Raw genomic sequence first — 12276 nt, 5'->3', positions numbered from 1 at the left:
AGCATAGTCATTGGCACAAGAAGTTCTATTGGCCATGTTTGATTGAACCTTATTGCTCCATGTGTGGGCATGGGTCAGGCACACAGGCATCCTGGGGCATAGTGGGTTCTCTGAGCATAGAGGTTCCAGGTAGCACAAGGTACTTGACACTGGGGTGTTACTGCATCATTTCCATTAAAATTCAGAACCATTTTTCGGGGCAGGGGGAGCCTATATCTCTTCATGTATTCAGAGGTTCCTTGGTACCAGCTCCCATGAAAACTCAGTAAAAGAGTTTTAAGGACCACAGTAGTCACCCGAACTCAGTTACTCCTTGTGACTCCTGGACTCTGCCCAGATGTGTCAGATTTCAGAGCCCAAAGTGAATGATAGCTTAGTTCTGTCCATTGGTTGACAACGGTTGTCAGTTCTGAGTGCATGATAAAATCTTTAGGGGATAGGGCCAGAGAGATTGTCCAGGGGTGAGAGAACATATCTCGTATGTGGTTGATCCTGATTTTCTCTCAGCTTCACAGAGTGCATTGAGCATGACTGTGTGTACTCCTTGGTGTTCATGAGCATGGCCAAGAGTGCTCCTGTCGGCATCCTGAGAACTGTTGGGATAGCCCAGGTGACGACAGCACTGCAGGACCCCAGCAGCTTGATATTCTCAAGTCCTTGCATTGAACCAATGACCAGGTTGACTGAGAATCTTGCAGTGATCCGTAGGCCCCTTGAGCATAACTTGAGAGGTCTCCTTCCCCTCCCCCACCAAAGAAAAAAAAAGGCTGAAGAAACTTCAAACCATCAGTGAACCTGGGCATCTCAGGAATTCTCTTAAAGTTTTTCTGTGGGTTCAGAATGGGACTTGGAATTGGGATGAATAGTAAATCTCACCAGTGCATTGGAATGTGTCACCAAAGCTGGCAATGACTTTGTCACACTTGTCCATCTCCTGTAAAGGATGACGGGAAGCTCTATTTGAGTTTTCTGTAATGGGAGGTCAGTTGGAGAATGTGTCCTATTCCAGAATAGAATACAAATCAGACTATTGTAGCTGTAGATAGTGTCTGAGGAACCATAGGTCATTTGAGTTAAAGGACTTCTAATTAGATGCCAGTTTTACCGTTGGAGAAAACAGATTCGGAAAGGTGACCCTGACTTAATAGTGAGCTACAGAGACAGGGAAGCAAAGGTCTCCTAGAACTTAGTTCAAAATGTTTTCAGTAGATTCATCAGAGGTTAAAAACAAACAAAAAATTTCCCTCCCTTACCAAAGAGAAATTAAGGTCACCACTGAAATCAGCACTTTCCTCCAAATCATAAGAATCATTGAATAAAAACTGTGTACTAAATTCTGCATTTTGTCAGTGTAAATTTGATGAATCTGATGATGTTCAGAGCATGACAACCTGCAGGTCAAGTGTTTTACAGGTTCTGTGCTGTGTTTTTTTGAAAAATAAATAACTCAATATTTATTTATTTATTGCTTTTGGGGTCACACCCAGTGATGCACAGGGGTTACTCTTGGTTCATGTACTCAGAAATTACTTCTGGCAGTGCTCAGGGGACCATATAGGATGCTGGGAATTGAAGCTGGGTCAGCCATGTGCAAGGCAAATGCCCTAGCCGCTGTGCTATCGCTCCATCCCCGACTCAATATTTAAACATGAAAAGATTTCGCATCATGTTGGAGAGAATGCACTGATCTTGCAGTCTTGACATATTTGACGGCTGGACTTACATTCCTCATTGAAACCCCAGGTCGGAGCTGAGTCACTCCTGCCCATGGCAAGAAGGACTATCCTCAACTCCCGGTGTACCAGCCTCCACTGCTCCCAACCGCATTCATGACTCTAGACCGGCTAAATGTCACAGCAAAATTTAAAACCAGAGTCGACATCTCCGAAATGCCACAATCCTCCACCCAGTCTGTTCTGTGCATTTACATTAACTATCTGGCCGGGGTGGTAGGAGAGTTTGCAATCCTTCGACCACCAAACCCTGGGGCTGAGGGACACAGAGGTGAGTTTCCCTGTCACTGGAATTTCTGCAGAGCCTGGGGGCTGGGTAATTCTTCTCGGTGGAAACCTGACCAAGTGTTTGAAGCCTGGTCCTTCTTTTTTTATTGTAGGGCATGCAGCATCTTAGCTTTGCCTCAGCCATTTCAACACTTCAGTCAGCCAGACTCTCTTCATGAGAGATCTCTGCCACAAGCCGTGCAGAGTTTCCTTCATGCCTGCTCTGTGTGTGTGTTATTCTCCCATCCTGGGATGTCCTCCTTCTTTTTATCTAATGCCCAGCCGTCTTTCCAGGGCCAGGTTCCTGGATTACTCCTATCCCCGCGATGCGCTCCCTTCTCGGAAACTCCTACAGAATCAAGCCAATAGAGAAAACATATGCTCTTTTGATTTCCCTAGGCCACATAAGCTCCTTAAGTGTGTCTGCTTGTAATTCCTTTGAATCCTCCCTAACACCCCACCACGGTGCAGGACAAACAGGATCTTCTCAGCAGACCCTGGGCTGTGACCCAGTCTTCTTCGCTCTCCTCTGCCGCCACTAGAGGTCGCTCGTTCACACGCATCGAGCCCTGCCCAGGTGCCTCGCTGCACAGATTTACTAGAGCCCCGGCAAGTAGGGCAGACTCATTTATTTCCTCTCCACACAGCCTCGGGCCATCAGAGCCTCTGATGTCAGGGTCCCTGCCGTGCAAGCTGTAGAACGAAAACACAAGGCAAATAAGAAAGGTCACTGCATCCGCTCTGCACAATTACCGCTCACCTGAAATCCCTGCTTCCCTAGCCAATTCCCGGAGCTCTGCATACTTTATTTCCTCCAAATCACCATTCCAGCAGGGACGGGATCTGTGACTAGTGAGCATAGGTGTGTGTTTTGCAAGTGAGGGCATCAGTTCAGTGGTCCAGCAGTTTTGTCAAGAGAGATGTCCATCTATTCTCCTCTCCCGGCAATTGAGGAGTTTCTGCCAAGGGTACCTATGTTCTGCTCTGCTCTGCTTTGGTCTCTGCTGTTTCCTACAGGTAAAAAAAAAAGAGAGACCTTTTCAGACTAGACTCTTAAGTCTGACAACCCTAACGTGGAGGTTTCGGTCAGGTCCCGTCTGACACAGAGATTTGATGATCCCAAAGCAACAGGATGGAGAGACTATAGTAGGCTGAGATGGGGTGCAGTGTAGCATATATGTCCAAATGCCCAGCATGGGCTTTGCTGCCCAGGATTCTGACATTGGTTGTCAGAGCAGTTGTGAAAGCTTGGCAAGGGATTATGTCAGCCACAGAGATTAAAATGAATCCCAAACGCAAGAAGAGCGTTCATTAGAATTCAGCTAGGTTTAGTGAAGACCTGGGTTCAAAGTCCCCAAGGACAGATATATTTCTTGGTTGTGCAAACATGTTTCTGTGTCATCTCCCTCTCAGTTTCTAGGTAGCATTCTGACCTACTGTCAAAATTAGATAAAGACTAATATGCTTGTTTCAATCGTGGCCACTAATACAATCACAATCTAAAGGTTGTATTTATCAGTAGAGAAGCGTAGCATCTCTGAAGTCAAACCCGCAAGTGCAAATTACAGTTCTGACATTTGCTAGCCATGAGTTAAACTCTATACTTCACTATGCTCCATTGGTTAAATGGGACTGATAATTGTACCTGTTTCTGTGGGTTACTCTGAGGATTAAATGAGTTAATATATGTAAAGTGCTTGCAACAGTGCCTAGCTAATAGTAAGCATGAATGTAAAAATAGGTTATTCCTCTTTTAAAAATTATCTAGTTTGCACAAAGTCCACACAAGTCATTGTTTTCCCAATTGGTTCTGAATGTAAAGAAGAATGCAAATTCCCCTGTCCCCCAAATAGTATCAATTTCATTCTTAAGATGTGACAATACTCTTTCATTCAAGAAGTCTCTTCTATTCTACACAGTCAAGGTAATAATGATCTGTAAGGAAAGTGTTTTCATTTTATTCTCCATCTTTTTGAACAACAGGTTTAAAAGGCATGGGTAAGAAAGAAACAACAACTGTTTCTTTAGAAAGATCAACAAAATTGACAAACCTTTAGCTAGATTGACTAAGAAGAGAGAGAGAAAACTCAAATAACTAAAATCAGAACTGAAAGAAATGTCATGACTACTGATTTTACAGAAATAAAAATGTTTAAACCAATTTGCTTGCCAAGAAGTTGGCTAACCTAGATGAAATGGACAAATTCCTAGAAACACAGAACCGACTGAGACACAGTCATGAAGAAATACAAAATCTAAGCAGATATTTAAATAGTAAGGAGACATAATCAGTAATCAAAAGCGTCCCAATGAAGAAAACCCAGGACCAGATGGCTTCATTGGGGAAAATTCTACCAAACATGTAAAGAAAAATTGCACCAACCCTCTTCAAACTCTTCCAAAAAATCGAAGGGTAGGGAACGCGTCCAAACTCACTCTGAGGCCAGAGTATCCTAATCCTAAAACCAGACAAAGACACTCCAAGAAAAGAAAATAGCAAACCAATCACCCTGATGAAGATTGATATTAAAATTCTTTACAGGATACCAGGAAACAGAATTCAATGCCATATTTTATGTGAAGATGTTAGTAACACCAAAACTAGCCTGCAGATACAACACAAAATCCTGTCAAATCACAGTGACTTTGGTTGCTGTTTCAGAAATAGAACAATCTATTCTAAAATTCAAGTGAATACTCAAGGGACATACAGTAGCAAAAGCAACCTGAACATGGAACAAATTTGGAGGTTTCAAACCTCCTGATCAAACACAGCACTGCAAAAATCATGGGAATCAAAACTGTGTTGTGGTGGTATAAAGAGGGCCCCTTCTGACCTTTTGTCCTTCCTGTGGCCACCTGGTCCTACTGGTTGGTTCAGTACTCTCATTCTCTGGCCCCTTCCATTTACCTGATTTTCACCGATGGCTGATGGCTTCCCTTTGAATATCAGATGGCCTCACAGAAAGCCACATGACCTCAGCTCAGAAACACTGGTGCAACACAGTGAAAGAGAAAGGAATGCAGAAAAAACCCTCATACATCTAGTTAAGTGTTTCTTGATAAGCCAAGTTCATTCAATGAGAGACGTCAGTCTTTTGAACAAATTATGTCAGAAAAAATTAGATATCTACATGCTTATAAATGAAGTTGGACACCACATACAAAATTAATTCAAAATAGATCAAAGACCTTACATATAAGGGCTGAAACTACATAACTCTTAGGGGAAAATTCATGGCATTGCATTTAGCAGCATTTTTTTGGATATCACCCTCTATACACAGGCTATAAAAGAAAAAGAGAAATTGAGCTGAATCAAAACTTTTTCGACTCTGCACATCAAAGGAAAGAATCCACAGGATGAACCACAGAACGGGAGAAAATATTTGCAACCCATATCTGGCAAAGGTTTAGTGTCCAGAACATGAAAAAACTCAATCACAATAAAACATTTTAAAATGGTTGAAGGGTCTGAGATGTACAATTAGCCAATGAGAACCAGAGTATATGTTCAACCTTTTAGGAATTCTCTAATAATTTGAGAAATACAGATCAAAACCACAAGAGATATCACTTCACATACATGCTGATGGTTACTATGTAAAAAACAAAACAAGAGAAAAAACAGGTATAGGCAAGAATATGAGGAACCCAAACCCTTAGACACTCTTGGTGGGGATGGGTAATGATACAATGTAATGGAAAACTAGAGGAGGTACTTTCAAAAAAATTAAGAATAATATAATCATATATGGTCCAGTACTCCATTTATGGATCTACATTCTCAAAAGAATTGAAAAATTTTTTCAGCTATTTTCATATGCATGTATATAGTACAGCACCCTTATTCATAACAGCCAAAAGGTTGATGTACCCAAGTACCAATGAAGGAGTAAAGAAGATGTGGAATATTCATAAAAAGAAATATTACTCCATCTTAAAAATAAAAAAATGAAATTTTGGCACATGTTACAAAGTGTATGGATCTTGAGAACATTGTGCTTGGTGAATAAATCAGTCCCCCCAAGAAGCACAAGTGCTGTATGATGCTACTTACTTATGGTTCCTGTAGTCTAATTCATAGGATTCAAATTAGAATCCATACATGGTAGTTGCCAGGGGCCATGGGAGGGCAGAAGGGACTTGTTGCTTAATGGGTATAGTTTCTGTTTTGCAAATAAAAAGGCTGGAGTTAATGGTCACACAACTATATGAATGTACTCAGCACCACTGAACTGAACACTTAAAAACAGTTAAGATGCTGCATTTTATGTTATCTATATTTTGCCATAATAAAATAACATGGCTTGGAACACATTCAACTATGCGTTCGTTCTACAGCTACTTCCTGAGAGCATGCTGTGTGTCAAGCACTGTTTCAGATGCCAGAAGCCAACAGTGAGATAAATAGAGGGTGCTCGGAATGAAAGCTAACTTCTAGTGGAAGAAAGACACAGGCAGTCAGCAAAACAACAGAGAAACCCTTACTCCCTAAGGTAGCCTAGGGACTGATGAGGGCTAAGGGAGAAGAAACCAAGAGAGATGGTAGCAAGTGATTTAGAGGGTGTGTTGACTTAAAATGTGCTGATGAAGCAAAACAAGTCTGAAAGGTCATATGTGAGCGAAGATCTAAAAGATGAAATGCACCCGACTTGCAAGCAACCAGAGTACAGATAAGATAAGCAACTGCAGAGGCCTGTAGACAGTAATGAGCTTGGGAAATCCAGGGACAAGAAAGAAGATTGGAACCAGAGCATTACAGATAAGGGGGAAGAGGAAAGGGATGAGTTTGGAGAGCTCGGCTGTGGCTACATCCTGAGGGCTTGTTCACTGGACAGGGAGTGTTGCAAAATTAATTCTGTTGAGAAACTATGGACCAGATCTAGCTGGAGTAGAGAGATGATCTAATAAATATTTAAAAAGCTACAAATTGAGGGACCTGAGAGACAGTATAGCAGTAAGGCATTTGCCTTGCATGCACCTGACCCATGTTCAATCTTTGGCAACCCATTTGGCCCCCCAGGCCTGCCAGGAGTGATTACTGAGCACAAAGCCCAGAGTAATACCTAAGCACTGACAGGTAAACCACCCCCCAAAAAATAAAAAATTAGGAGGCTGAAGCAATAACACAGCACGCAGCTGACCAGGGTTCGATTCCCAGCATCTCATAGGGTCCCCTGAACACCGCCAGGGGTAATTCCTGAGTGCAGAACCAGGAGCAACCCCTATGCATGGCTGGGTGTGGCCCAAAAAGAAAAAGAAAATTAAAATACAAAGAGAGAAAATGTTTGCGCACCATACATCTAATAAGAGGTTATTATATATAATATATCTATATATATCTATATACATATGTACAAATACACATACATATATAAAGAACTCATAAAACTCAACAACAAAATCCAGAGGTTTTTTTTAGCCCAGATATAACTTGAAGGCAATAAACACATACCTGAGGATATGAGGCTTCAAATTGGGTGCCCAGTGTCACCCACATATGCTGAGGATGTCCTGGCAACTCTACGGTCTGGGACTCCTAGAACCTGTGACAGATGTCACTGTGGTGTTATTTCTGGTGCATTACAGCCTGGTGTGTGAGTACCACAATTAAATTGTATAAACCGCCCACTCCCTGGTTCCCCAGCCCCCCCTCCCCAAGGCCACAGCAACCACAATAGAAAGGGAAGAAAACAAAAGTAAACAAAGCAAACAGTACCATCCAAAAATGGGAGAAGAAAGGAACAGGCACTTCTGCAGAAAAGACATACAGATGTTCCACAGACACGGGGCGGGCGGGGGGAACGCTCATCATCACTGATTATCAGGGAACTGCAAATCAAAGCAACAATTCTCACACCAGTGAGGATGGCCCATATCCAGAGAACTGGAAACCACCCAGTGCTGGCTGGAGAGTGTAGCAAAGAAGCTCTCATTCATTGCTGGTGGGACTGTTAATTGGTTTGGCCTCTATGAAAAAACGGTGGGGAGATTACTTAAAATGTTAAGATGTGGGGGAAGGGGAAGGAAAAAAGAGCCAACTCTAGGTGACGAGGACAACGGTGGAGGGTCGAGCATTTTGTTGGGGATGAAGGTGCAATAACAGTATACATGACCACCATATACGTTACCATTATTGTATTCGTGTTACCTCAACTACCAAAAAGTTTAATTAAGGACAAATAAAATAAATCCACCATATAAATCCAGCAATCTACTCTTAGGTATCTAACCAAAGAATATTATAAAAAATAATTTGAGGGGCTGGAGCAATAGCACAGCGGGTAGGGTGTTTGCCTTGCACGCGGCCAACATGGCCGACACAGGTTCAATTCCCAGCATCCCATATGGTCCCTTGAGCACCGCCAGGGGTAATTCCTGAGCGCAGAGCCAGGAGAAACCTTTGTGCATTGCCGGGTGTGACCCCAAAAAGCAAAAAAGTAATAATAAAAAAATAATAATTTGAAAAGACTTATGCAGCCCTATACTTATTGCAGGACTGCTTACAATAATTTGGAAACGACCCAAGTGGCCAACATTGAATGAGTGGACAAAGATGTGGTAGATAAACACAATGGAATATTACTCAGCTCTCTTGAAAGGTGAGAAAGTCTTTTTGCTGCAACATGGGTGGAACTGGAGGCATAAGTGAAGTAAATCTGAGAAAGACTGAATGCTCTCACTCCCTTGTGGGATATGAAAAAAAAAAACAAAAACAAAAAATCAAAGCAAGCAAAGAGACTAAAACCAAACCAAACCCCAAACTATGCTTTTTGACTGCACAATTGCAGTCAGCAGCAGGAAAGAAGGGAGGAAGGAGAAGGAGAAGTAGTTTATCAGTATTTTGAGGATGGGTGTGGTCACTGTCAACTGTCACTGTCCTCCCGTTGTTCATCGATTTGCTTGAGCGGGCCCAGTAACGTCTTTATTTTGAGACTTGTTTTTACTGTGTTTTGGCATATTGAATACGTCACGGGGACTTTGCCAAGCTTGCCAGGCTTTGCCATGCGGGCGAGATACTCTCGGTAGCTTACCGGGCTCTCCGAGACAGGCAGAGGAATAGAACCTGGCTCCGCCGGGCTGGCTGCGCGCAAGGCAAATGCCCTACCGCTGTGCTATTGCTCCAGCCCATGGGTGTGGTATGATAACATATATTTGAAGAGATCTGACTTTATACAGTCTGAAAACTAACCCTACTTCAATGAAAAATGGAAGAGGGAGAAATTCAGGAAAGTGAACCCAGTAAGATCTATGAGGAAATGAGAAATGGTGGGGGGTTTAACTCTGGCCAAAGCAGCAGAGTGAAGCGGATAGATTTTAGATGCATTTGTTGTGGTTGTTGTTATTGATGTTGTTTCGGGGCCACATTCAGTAGTCCTTGGGGCAGCGGGATCAAATGTGGGTCTCCTTTGTGGGTCTCCTGTGTGCAAAACTCAGTGAGCTATCTCTCAGCCCTGCATAGTTCTTAATGAAAACACAGGATTGCTAGACCAGAGAGAGAGTAGAAGGGCTTAGGTGTTTGACTATGATTTGATTCCTGACACTGTGTATAGTGTTCTAGATCACTCGGGAATGATCCCTGAGTACAAAATCAGCCCAGGAGTAAGCCTGAGCAAATATGCCCACCCCCATTCAAAAAAAATAAACCAGACAAAAGCAAGAAAAGTAAAAAAGGCAAAAACAAAACACCCCACAATTTTAATTGTATGATAATATAATTGTGGAGGTTGAGGCAAAGGGAAAAGTTCATCATTATTTCTAGGTTAACACTTTTTTTTTTCTGCAGTGTGTTCAGGGCTTACTCTGGCTCTATGCTCAGGTATCTCTCCTGCGGAGGCTCTTGGGACCAGGAGGGGTGTCAGAGATTAGATCTGCTTTGGCAAATATCTCACCTACTGTACTATCTTTCTGGCCCCCTAGTTTTTTTTTTGTTGTTGTTTTTGTTTTATGAGAGAATGATAACGGCATTTACTAAGAAGATGCCATTGGCGGGGGGGGGGGGGGGGGGGGAGGGTAAGCTAGGAGAAAAGGTGGATTTTGCCCACGTTACATTGGTTGTACGTGAAAATTTGAACTAGGCATTTGAATAAGAAAATTTGGACTTGAGGAGGGAGGTCAGATCTGGTCACACCAGCCAATAGACACGGAGACCCTAAAGTATGAGAGGTACTTTCAGGAAGAAAGAGCCTTCTGGATATTTCCCACGGCCATTTGCCTGAGACGGAGGCATAATTAGTAAGGAAGTTTGATGCCAGTGTCCGCGAGACTGTATCTCACTCCAGGATTCCATGCAAAGTTTCAGGTCTTATAATACACTGAAGTAAAGAAACAGTGGGGACAGCTTCCTTTCCATTCTTTTTTTCCTTTTTCCAGTTTTAGCGAAGGTTTTTAGTAAATGCCAAACACAAATTGTTTTCCTGCTTTTCCACTCTGAACATAGTTGGATAGAAATTATAGGAAGCAGATGAGAGAAATAACTGAGATTCCTCTCTTACAAGGAGCTTAACAACTCAGAAAAATAAAAGAAATTAATGAGAGTGCAACAATCACAGGTAAGATAGCAAATAAAGTCATTGCCAGAAAGGAAAACCATGCAATTTTATTGATGATGTGATCCAGGAGCATAAAAACTTGTGCAAGGGTTCAAGAATTCAAGCTCACTGGCTCTCAGGATCAATTCCATAACACTCAAGAACAGATCACTAGGGAAGTCATCATTAAAGGAACTCTAGCATCTATTCGGTGCAGGAGCTAACTTTGACCATTGTTAGGTTGGAATGAGGGCGTTGCAGCACTGTGCTATTTCTTATAGAAATTGTCTCTCATACGATTAGGTATTGAGATCTGGAACACTGAGACCAGCTGTTTCCGGCTCCCTACTTTCCCCTCTACGTGTAGGCACAACTATTGCCATACACCCAGGAAACTGTGTGTGCAATACTGATACAGGAATATTTGGCACAGGGCCAAAGACATAGATAGTACAGGGTTTAAGGTACTTGCTTTGATGTTGTTAACCCCAATTCCATGCCCCGCAATACACACAATCCCCTGAATACTACCAGAAGCAACCTCTGAGCACAGAGCCAGGAGAGGTGTAGCCCAACAGTCAGGTGTGGTCCAATGTCCCTCCCCCCAAACCCGGAGACATTTTGCATATGCTTGTCACTTATAAACTCTTTTTATATTTTCAAAATCACCAAACAAAACTAAAGTAGTTTCCAGTGCATGCTAGCCTTTCTAATTAAACACAAGTTCAACTACTCATTAGAACATATTTCCTGTTCTGATTCATAGTTGTAATAGTCTGAGATGTATAGTTTTCCATTTTCAAGACCCTAAGATTTATAGAGGTGCCCTGGAAGTTTTTCTTTACTGGGTTGATTTTGTTCCACTCCCTTGACCCAGTGGACAGTTAGGAGAGTCTAGAAACATTGCTAGTTATCACCATTTGGAAGTAGTGCTACTGACATCTAGTGAGTGGACTCCGTGGATAGTACAAAACATCCTACAATACACAAAATATCTCCATGAGAAAGAATTATCTGGTCTGAAGTGTCAATAGTTCTGAGAACTTCTACAGAAAGCTGAAGAACTTCCATAGAAAGAGGATGAAGTAGAGAGGTTGAACAACAGATATGAAAAGTTTAGATGTTACATATTTTTTTTTCTCAAAGTAGCTTTTCTTTGAGCTCATTAAACATCCTCAAAATGTATCGCTGAAGACTTGATCTGAGAGGTGCTAGAACTGGTTAGAACTGCTGGAGTCTTCAGGGGTTGTCTTCTGTCACTAAAATTGCTTCTTGAATTTGCTTTCTCATGTCTGTTGCAGGCTGGGGTAAATCCCAGTAATTCCCCATCCCCTGCCCTAGGAAGCTCTCTGAGGAATTCAGAGGAGTGTTGCTTTCTTCCTTCCCTGCTGGAGCTATGAAAACCAGTTTGTCATTTCTGGCCAGTCGTTTTTGAATTTTGTGTGAAAGCTACAGGGTGACTTTCAATGTCACTGATTCTTCCTCTCCTCAGTCTGAATTTAGGGTTCTATAATTTCTTCTAACTACCAGTACTTTTGTCAGTTTTTGTGTGGGATAGTTGGATGGAGCTAGGAACCAGTTCTTATTCAAAGTAGCTAGGAGCACTTATATTCTAATTTATTATTAAAACAACTGTTTAATTGGAGCTGGGGATGTGGGTGGGAACATATCTAGAAATGGAGTGCCTGGGTCATCTGGTAATTCTATGTTTAACTTATTGAGAAACCACCAAATTGTTTTCC

Source organism: Sorex fumeus, unplaced genomic scaffold (assembly GCF_029834395.1).
Source record: "Sorex fumeus unplaced genomic scaffold, SorFum_2.1 ptg000094l, whole genome shotgun sequence".
Taxonomy (NCBI): domain Eukaryota; kingdom Metazoa; phylum Chordata; class Mammalia; order Eulipotyphla; family Soricidae; genus Sorex; species Sorex fumeus.
This window is presented reverse-complemented; position numbering follows the sequence as displayed.